The sequence below is a fragment of the Megalobrama amblycephala genome, linkage group LG1, assembly GCF_018812025.1.
Source record: "Megalobrama amblycephala isolate DHTTF-2021 linkage group LG1, ASM1881202v1, whole genome shotgun sequence".
NCBI classification, from domain to species: domain Eukaryota; kingdom Metazoa; phylum Chordata; class Actinopteri; order Cypriniformes; family Xenocyprididae; genus Megalobrama; species Megalobrama amblycephala.
Genome location: NC_063044.1, coordinates 12,806,329 through 12,816,904, shown reverse-complemented (window position 1 = coordinate 12,816,904; position 10,576 = coordinate 12,806,329). Strand labels below are relative to the sequence as shown.

The 10,576-nt window shown below is 38.4% G+C and overlaps 1 pseudogene; it reads right to left on the bottom strand.

Annotated features, from left to right (window-relative positions):
• The window catches only part of LOC125263307, a 50,778-nt pseudogene that overhangs the window by 32,810 nt on the left and 7,392 nt on the right, over nucleotides 1-10,576 (bottom strand).

Sequence of the window (10,576 nt, the reverse complement as noted above, 5' to 3'; positions counted from 1 at the left end):
GGATGCTGTGGCTAATTCGTACAGGTGTGAAGATGAATAATTAATGTCAGCTGGCAAATGTCGGACAATCTCAGGTAATTGAACATAATCATTGTTAATGGGTTAAATGTGATATATTATAGGTGCATTAACTGCTCGCTTTAATTTGGTTTGATAATTTCACTTAATATTTCATGTATATTCACAGGCAGTGTCAAGGCTGCTTTTAGAGCGACTATTGTCGCGATTACAGGAAGCCATGCAGCGCTTGCCTCTGGACCTGGACTATTTACATTTTATTTGCACAAATGGCTTGACATTGATCACTGCACACAAAAGTCGTGTACATATGCCTCAAGAGGTAATGCAGTGTCTTTCGCACCTGTGTTCTGTGCTTTCTAACCGACTGGACACGAGACGTACCTCTTCAGTTGTTGTGAGTGAAATTGCTGGACCAGCGGGACGTCCCAAACTAATTGTATCTGAGCAGCACCTCAGACATTTAATTGAACTTGGTCTGACTGTACCTTGCATTTCTAAACTGCTTGGTATGTCAACACGAACTGTGGAACGAAGAATGCACGAGTTTGGCATTACAGTGAGGGGAACATACAGTCACCTGACGGACGAAGAGCTAGACAATCTTGTGGTTACAATCAAAACTCCGGTTACAGAATGATGAGAGGACACTTGAAAGCTCTTGGTCATCGAGTCCAATGGAGCAGAGTCTGGGACTCTATGAATAGAGTGGATTCAGCTGGAGTTCTCGCTAGAATATCACAACTTGGACATATTGTGAGAAGATCCTATTCAGTTCAGGCACCTCCCTCGTGCATTTGGACACCAACCACAAGCTGATCAGGAAGGTTAAATTATTTTTGTAGATGTTACTTGTACAGCTAGATATTTATTCTGTTTTCAGAACTGTTTAGGTACCTGTGTGGATAAGATGTTCTTTTTTTATAATCAGATATGGCTTAGAAATATTTGGGGGCATAGATGGCTACTCAAGAAAGGTTAGTGATAAATTGAGTCTATACAGTCATTAAATAATTGTGTAAATATGTTGTCATACAATTTTGTAGATGCCAATAACTTTACAAAACGCATTATTCATCAGGTCATGTATCTGAGGGCTGCAACCAACAACAGGGCAGAGACTGCTCTAGGTTACTTCCTCGAGGCAGTAGGAAAGCACAAGTTCCCTCACGGTATGCATGTACATTTGAGTACATCTATCTACATAGACAGACAGACAGCATAGTCTTAAAATGCTCATCAAACATTTGATCAAACATTTAAAACTTGAACTCTTTAAACTTGCTTAACTTTACTGTTTTTGTCGTTTTCTTACTGTCTGTCTTAACATGTAGGGTAAGAGCAGACCAAGGAGTAGAAAATGTGGACATCGCGAGGTGGATGTTCACAGTTAAAGGCTGCGGCAGGGGAAGCTTCATTTCAGGCAAAAGCGTTCATAATCAAAGGTAGGTTTTGTTTTTTTTGTTTTGTTTTTTAGGATGGGTAATTAAGTTTTTTATGATTATTTTTTATTTATAAAAGGTTGTCGTCTTGCTTTTAGGATTGAACGGTTGTGGAAAGACGTGTGGATGTCCGTTTCAAACGTGTATTATGACATTCTACATGGTTTGGAAGACAGTGGCTCTCTGCTTCCATCCAATTCCATTTACCTCTGTGCCCATTATGTGTTTTTTCCACGCCTCCAAAGAGAATACTTTTACAGAGGCATGGAATGACCATTCAATCCGCACGGAACAAAATCTTTCCCCCAATCAGTTGTGGGAAATGGGAATTGCACAGCATGCAGTCGATGTTTAATCAAACTCTGAGGTATGATAGTAGTGAATTAAAAAAGACATTTTGCTTCAAGACGAGACTTACCCCCTTGCGGAGAACACTGGTGTAGTGGTCCCTTAGGTTGATTCTCCGCTCTCAGAGTATGAAATGGCACATCTCAGGACAACCATTAATCCAGTCTCAGAGTCCAGAGACTTTACCTTATGCTGCACCTGCGGGTCTTCTTCTCTCTCAGACGGTGCAGTGCACACGACAGGGCATGTGAAAGAGAGCTCGCACGCTCGCACTCGCAGCCAAGCCTTTCAAAGTAACTTTACTTTTGTAATGATGTAAAGCAAAAAAAACATACATGTAAATACATCGTGTTTTTTTGTGAAGCTGTCCGTTTGTAACGAAGACATGTTTATTAGCTATATGTACGTTCATCGACTTAACCAACATCCTTTCATAGCAATAATAAATAAAAATTGACAACAAAAGGAATGTAAACTTATCCTAGTCGATTAGTTAACATTTAAGTTTCAAAAGATAAAATTTAGTTAAATTATCTCAGATTAACGTTACCTCAGAGAATAACGGTAGTGGCTCGTCGCCGCTTTATAGTTTGAACCGCAACAAGTAATACTCATGTACAAGCTAAAATGGGTATGTTTTTACATAAAAATCAATTCATTCACCAATATTTTGATGATTTTTGCGAATTTGAAAAGACAACTCAAAGTTTATGACGCTTAACTTACCTGACAGAAGCGAGATCACGGGCAAGAGAACCAGATTTCCTACGTAACGCAAAGATCCCGCAGTCTCATTGGTTATAAATCGATCACATGCCGAAAAGCTGATAACGGTCATCTAAATTGTGTAGGTTTAAAATTCTATTACTTTTCCTTTAATTTTCCCCTCATTTTATAAACATTTAATTAAGTAATACATCACTAAAGAATACCAACAATAATAAAATGGGAAAAAAAGGTTAATTTCAATACATCCATTATTATAATAAATACAACTCATAGTGCATAAAATGAATTATGAATTCATTAATTAACGGTAATATTTGGTTTATTAAAAAATAGTTAATTTCAATACATAAATACAATTAAATAATTTCAATTAAATATATTAATACAATTTATTAAAATAGATTTAAAAACATTATAATAAATACAATTGAATTAAAATAAGTTCATTCAAATAAAAACAATTAAAATAAGTTCATTACATAAAATTCATTTACAATTATTTCATTTCAAAACATTTATTATTTTAATTAATACAATTAATTAAAAATAAATTGATTTATGTATTAAAATAACTTATTTTAATTAAAAAAAATAATTTCGTTTTAATAAATATCCATCAGGTTGTCCTGTAGAAGAAGAAAAGAACAAGACAAGTTAGCTGCAATGTCAAAACTTTGTTTTGGTTTTCAAAAAAGCAAACAAACTTGTGTAAATTACAGTTCATATTAACTTTAGAAAAACAATAGGAACTCACATCTTTCCAGAAAAGTGATGAAACATTACATGAGAGAAATAAATGACAAATATCTTCACTTTCTTTTTTTTATATCAAGCTACATAATAAAAATTGACACAAGAGCATTACAAGGGTATATATTATTTAAAATTTTAAAATGCACTTCTTTCACTCTATTGGGTATACAGTATTTATATGGTAATAACTATGTTTTCCTCCACTGAATGTTTTCTATTTTAGAACACCAAAAAACTTCCCTTTTCGAGAAATTGGGTTTCGAGATTGAGAAAGTTGACGAATAAATGTATTATTACATTCTTTACTTAGAAGCGAAACACCTCCCAAACATAACTGTTAAAGTTGTTTTGAGCATGACTCATGGGACAGGAAAGCTTTCATCAGACATATAATTATGTTTTTATTAAGCCATCTGTCAAAGAAGACTAATTTTAATATCTGAATTATTCCATAAGATGGTTTTGTGCCTGAAGTGCAACTCCTGTCTCTTTGAATGGGGAAACATCAAATTCTTGAAAGCTGTTTGCCAAGCTTTCGATTAAATTTAATGTTTTGAAATCACTAATGAAATCTGATAACTCATAAATTATTTTTCCAAATGCTGGAATCATGACACACACAGAGAGATGGGCGTAAATACATGGAAATATATTTAAAATACAAATACAAAATACTGTGTGGGAAAATGTATTTAAATACAAATACAGTATTTTGTATTTTGAAAATACACAAAATACATGTGAAATTGAAGATTCAGTGCAGGTATCCCTATTAGGCTGAAATCTATCTGGGCCTATTCTGAATGCCAAAAAGCATTTAGATGTGTGCAACTACTTAGAAACTTTCGTTTTAATTTTATATACCTCTTCCCTTCCCCTGCCCTGTAGGAAATAAAAAACTACAAAAAAAAACCCTGAATGTTTAGACACTGAATGTTTTATATATAATTTGTTAAGCTAATTATAAATAGTCACAGTGAATTAAGAAACTACACAGGCCTACTGACTTTTAATTCCTTACCTCATTTCTGCTCTCTCTGTCATTCTCTCTCTCTCTCTTTCTTATGTGCTTGCTTCCTTGTTGGTAATTACAAATAAACTTATGTAGTGCAAAATAGCAGCCATTTATATACTTACTTCTGACAAGGTTACAATGTAGTCTATTACTTATGGTGAACACTACTAAAGAAACCTGTAAAACTGTTGTCACAGACACGTCAGGCTCCACCGCTCACCAATCACAGCGCACCCAATCACCGGAGTACTGATCACCGACACCTGCACCTCATCACTACCAGCATAAAGAGCACTCACACACATCACTCTATGTCCGGTCTCGTTTGCATTAACTTACCTGTATGCTTACCTTAAGGACTCCCAGTGATCTACTTACCTGTCTCCAGTATTCTCCTCATGTGTTATCTCCTCTCTGTGTGAGTGCTCCTCGTCTCCATCGTCAAGTTCCACTCCATCTGAAACCAAAAGGACTCCATCATCATTCTGCACTTCAAGAACCTGCACAACTTCACGTATCACTCACCTGCACTTCTGCCTTAACTCATACTGGTTCTCAATAAAGCTCCATCTCCTGTTAAAGACTGTCTCTGTCCCTTCTGTACTGTAACAGAAGACCGGACCGGACCATCCAAGAGCCCACGCCATCTTCCATCCGGCAAGCTCCATCCTCTGCCCGTTCCTAACCGACCCTGGTCACACCTAGGAGTGGACTTCGTAACCGATCTGCCCTGCATCCGAAGGTTGTACCTGCATCCTAGTCATCATCGATCGATTCTCCAAGTCATGTCGTCTAATTCCACTAAGAGGTTTGCCCACTGCCATGGAGACAGCGGAACTAATGTTCAATCACGTGTTCAGGTACTTCGGATTACCGGAGGATATCGTCTCGGAAAGAGGACCCCAGTTCATCTCCCGAGTATGGAAGGCCTTCCACTCGCTCCTAGGTGTGACCGTCAGTCTATCGTCTGGCTACCATCCACAGTCGAACGGGCAGACTGAAAGAAAGATCCAGGAAATCGGCCGCTTCCTCCGTACCTTCTGCCACGACCACGAGAACTCTTGGAACCAGTATTTGGGTTGGGCCAAGTACGCACAGAACTCCCCGCGTCAGCCATCCACAGGACTCATTCCATTCCAGTGCGTGCTCGGCTACCAACCCCCACTGTTCCCGTGGACCGGGGAACCATCGGACGTCCCAGCTGTGGATTACTGGTTCCGAGAGAGCGAGAGGGTCTGGGACTCAGAGCACCACCATCTGCAGCGAGCCCTGCGCAGACGCAGGATGACGGCCGACCTTCGTCGCTCCCACCTACCAACCTGGACAGAAGGTCTGGCTGTCCACACGAGACACCCGACTGCATCCCAGGTTCATTGGCCCATTCACGATCATCAAGCAGATCAACCCGGTTACCTATCAGCTTCAACTACCTTCACAGTATCGTATATATCCTACCTTCCACGTATCTCTCCTCAAACCTCACCATCCCTCTGTTTCTGTCTCCACAGGGCCTGACGTGGCAGCCACTGAACCCCCCTTCCACTCATCATGGAAGATGGAGCTGCTTACGAGGTACATGACATCTTGGACTCCCGGCGCCGTGGTGGCCAGTTGGAATATCTGGTGGACTGGGAGGGATATGGCCCTGAAGAGCGCTCTTGGGTCCCCAGGAACGACATCCTTGATCCCAACCTACTACTTACCTTCCACGCCAATCACCCTGACAGACCTGCCCCACGTGCAAGAGGACGGCCACCTTTTTTCACTACCAGCATAAAGGGCACTCACACACATCACTCTATGTCCGGTCTCGTTTGCATTAACTTACCTGTATGCTTACCTTAAGGACTCCCAGTGATCTACTTACCTGTCTCCAGTATTCTCCTCGTGTGTTATCTCCTCTCTGTGTGAGTGCTCCTCGTCTCCATTGTCTCCATCTTCAAGTTCCACTCCATCTGAAACCACAAAGGACTCATTCTGCACTTCAAGAACCTGCACAACTTCACGTATCACTCACCTGCACTTCTGCCTTAACTCATATTGGTTCTCAATAAAGCTCCATCTCCTGTTAAAGACTGTCTCTGTCCCTTCTGTACTGTAACAACTGTGGGAACCTTTTCTGCTTTATAGCAAAGAATAGGGATGGGTGATATGACCAAAATCTTAATTTTTTTAATTGACAGTAACAATATATGGCATGGTTTCACAATTATCACTATCAGTTTTGATACCACAGCAAAAACTGAATTTCAAACTCTTTTGATGCTTTTTTTACGCAAGTAGTATAATAACTTTTATATTTATTTAATGTAAAGTTTATTTGTTTCTGTATACATAATTAGAAAATATAAAGTTTATCTAAAATAAAAAAAAAAATTAGAAATCATTTGGCACTTTTTTTGGTGAACAATAAAACTAAAAGTGTAGTGTATATTTCATCATTGTCATCACAAATGCACACAATCACTACACTAAACTGATGGAGACAGACAATGAATAACCTACTTATTTAGTCTCTACATAAACAAACATTTGCATAGATGGGTAAACAATCACAATTTGGAAATGTGTCCAGTTACATTTTCATAAAGCACCATGTTTGTAAAATTTAAAATGATTACATTTACAAAATGAGCCTGCATAGCAGAAATAATGAATAAAAGTAATGGTCGGTGTTTAATACAATCGTTAATTGAAATAAAATAATTAATGAATTCAAAAACATATATAACACAGTATTGTTCAATTTAGTGTTATACATATGTTATCATATTAATATGTTTTGTTCTAATGTCACAAGTCACAATTTCAAGTTTACTGGGTTTAACTTGATTATTTGGTTAGGGTTTAAAGGGGTGGTTGCATGCTATTTCACTTTTTTAACTTTAGTTAGTGTGCAATGTTGCTGCTGGAGCATAAACAGTATCTGCAAAGTTACAGCGCTGAAAGCTCAATGCAAACGGAGATATTGTCTTTTAAAGTTATGGCAGTTTAATGCCTACAAAAACGACCCGTTTGGACTACAACGAGCTTCTTCCCGGGTTGGTGACATCATAAACCCTTGCTATTAACATAAACACGCCCCCGGGAACACGCAACAAAGTGGGCAAGGCCATGTCGCACGTATAATGGAAGCGGAAGAGTTGTTTACACCGAACGCAAGCTGTGTGACGCGACGCGTCAAAAGATATAGAACCCATTATAATCTGTGATATTTTCACACTGGATGTGGCGCTGAAGACAGTTTCCAGAAACTACACGAGTTCAATGCTGGATTTACACAAAAGCTTTTACTGAAAGAAGCAGTTCCCACTTTAAAAACAGAAACTGCTGTTTATTGGCTTCAAACTGTAAGTACGTTTTATTGTTTGTAACTACATGTCTTTTAAATGTAATGTTATAGTTCTGTTTAATGCATCAAGGACATATACAAAGAGCAACTCGTTTCTGCTAGCCAGTTAGCTAAGTTCTAGAGCAACAAACACCAACAAACTTCTCTGTTCATAGACAAACAGTTGTTCATGCTATAAATTAAACGCTACCTTTACAAAAATGCAACTACTCAGTCATGTATTCAGCTACAGTAAAGCTTTAATCAGGATCAAACTGTATATTGAAAGCTAACAAACAGCAGTGACAGCATATCTAAACGCTTTGACACAAATACTAAATGAAATACCATTCATAAACGTCCTTTAAAAGCTGTGATTGCAGAGGTTCTGCTTTTTCCTCTTCATCTGGGTCTGATTCGGCTCAATTTGATACAGCAATATAGGCGCCATTATTTACATTCCACCTAAGCGCGTAACAACGGATGCTAAGGGGCGTGGCGTTTCCGGACGCTTCAGCGAATCACAATACACTGGGCCAGTTACCAACCTGCTGACCAATCTGAGCACATTGCGTATGTCGGAGGGAGTGGCTTCATAGAAGCAGGAAGTCAAACGAGCCGTTCATATGACAATGGAAACAGAGGTGTAGAATAAAGGTAAAATATATGAAAAATACAGCGTTTTTAAAAAAAAACGAAGCATTAAGACATGTTAAACTGTGCCCCCAAAACACAATCAAGCCTAGAAAAAAAACACGTAACCACCCCTTTAAGAAGTGTACAAAAAACTTTTTCACGTGTCGTCAAAATGACCCACAACCTAATCAGTTTACATGTGAAGAAATCCATTTATTCACAAACTTCTCACGAGACGAGTGTTTGACATAGTATAAGAGGTGTTTGACAAATTATTCGGCAAACTACTTCCTCTCATCGCTGCTTTTTGGTGGTTTGGAGAACAATTACTCAGAGTCGTCCTCTGTCGTTTCACAGAATTATACAACGGAGAGCACGTCAAGCATAAAAGCCTCGTAGGTTTACTGAGGAGCGCGCGCAGACAGCAGGTTCATGGCGTAAAGCCATGCGAATTGCGAAAGTATAAACAAGGCCTCAACTGCACAAAGCTAAAGAGAAAGCGGAAAGTCCTATCTATGTAAACGATTTAGAAAAAGTTCCATCGATTCACAATTTATATCATCGCTACGAATCTACGATATTGTCATATGATATCATCCATCCCTAACATGCAGTAACGTTAATGCTTCAAACACATTTGACAAGCTACTTTAAAGGTACTAAAATGGATGTTTTGACATAATGAATCCTCTAACGCGACACAGCGAATGCCGGTGGTAAACAAACATACTTGTGCACGAGTTTTGGGAGGCGTTCCCTCGAAATGCTGTGATGGAGGGGGGCTGTTCTTACGCATGCGCTCATTTCAAAAACTCACTAACAGTCTTTGGTTTCTCAGTCGATGAAAAGATCCTCTGTAGCACCTTGAATCAACAAGTAGCACATCCTCACCTTATTCCAGAAAAGTTGCCGATCAAAGGCTGGGTTGTACAGCTGCGGCTCACGTGCATGAATGTTGGGGTTGGGGGAGAGGGGCGTGTCTGGTCTGAACTAGTTGATGCATGAAAACAACACCCTGATAAAGAGGTTGACTGTCTCAAAGTATTTTGAGTATTTTGAAAATACAAAAATACTCATCTTAAATGTATTTAAATACAAATTACATTAGATTTTTTCCAAAGGCTTTAAAATACAAAATAGTATTTTGTATTTCAAATACGTATTTTAAATACATGTATCTGAAATACTGCCCATCCCTGCTCATTGCCATTAAAGTGAATTAACTGAACAGAGACATATGAGCTTGATAAAAACGCAAATTTTAGAGCTAAATTTCAGATGACTTTAAGAGGATTATGCATCTGAACTCTTCACTTGTAACAATACACATAGAAAATTTTATCAAATGTAAAACAACCAATATCTTATCTTACAGTAGACTCAATGTCTCGGTTTAATCCTAAGGTCCAAAAATCTGCACGGGTCAGACACGCCTTTGCTGTTCGAATGATCAGCTCCTTTGCAGGCTTCTCTATGTCCAGTATGTAGCTGAGCTAAAAAATAAAATAAAAAAAGCAATATTTGCAAATGCAAGGTTAACCCTCTACCGCATAGTGTTGCCATATGGCAACATACTCTTTGTGTTCATTTCCTTGCCACCGTCTCTTTAAGAGAACATTCTTGTTTTTTTGTTGGTAAGAGAAGACCTTAGTTTAGCCAATGATGTGCTTTGGTTAAGTCACATGACATGCAATTTTTTCTGTGGCGCGATTTTCTGACAGGCTGCCGACTCTTGTCGGTAGTTGCTGAAAGCAAACTAAAATGTCAGTAACAAACAAGGACCCGCCCATGTCACATTCACAAAAAAAATTGTTATCATCTCAGGTAAGTTATGCGTCTCTAGGCACCTTTACCTTATTTTTATTGTTCTCAGGTTAGGTAAGAAAGTCAAATCTGACCTAAATTATAAGCATTTTAAAAAATACTTACAATCAGACAGAAGACTTCTCTGTGGTCTGTTCAGGCTCAACGACTTAAATTAATGCCACATGAGGCTGAGTTTAGTTATAAAGTTATAAGTTAATTTATTTATTACATTAATACTACTAACATTACATATATTCTACTAACATTCTATACAAGTAATTAAATAAAGTATAAGTATTGAAAAGTTCTTCAGTCAAGGCAATATCAGCGATGGAGGCATCATCAGCTGGTTCTGGTGTCGGAGGTACAGCCTCAGGTGTGAAGCAGCCCCTCCTGTTCTCTTCATGGTCCAGCCTTTTATAGACTATCTGACCACTTGATGTCATCTTCTTGGGAATTTCCCTTATCTGAGTCTATATATAGAGGCCTCGTCTCTTT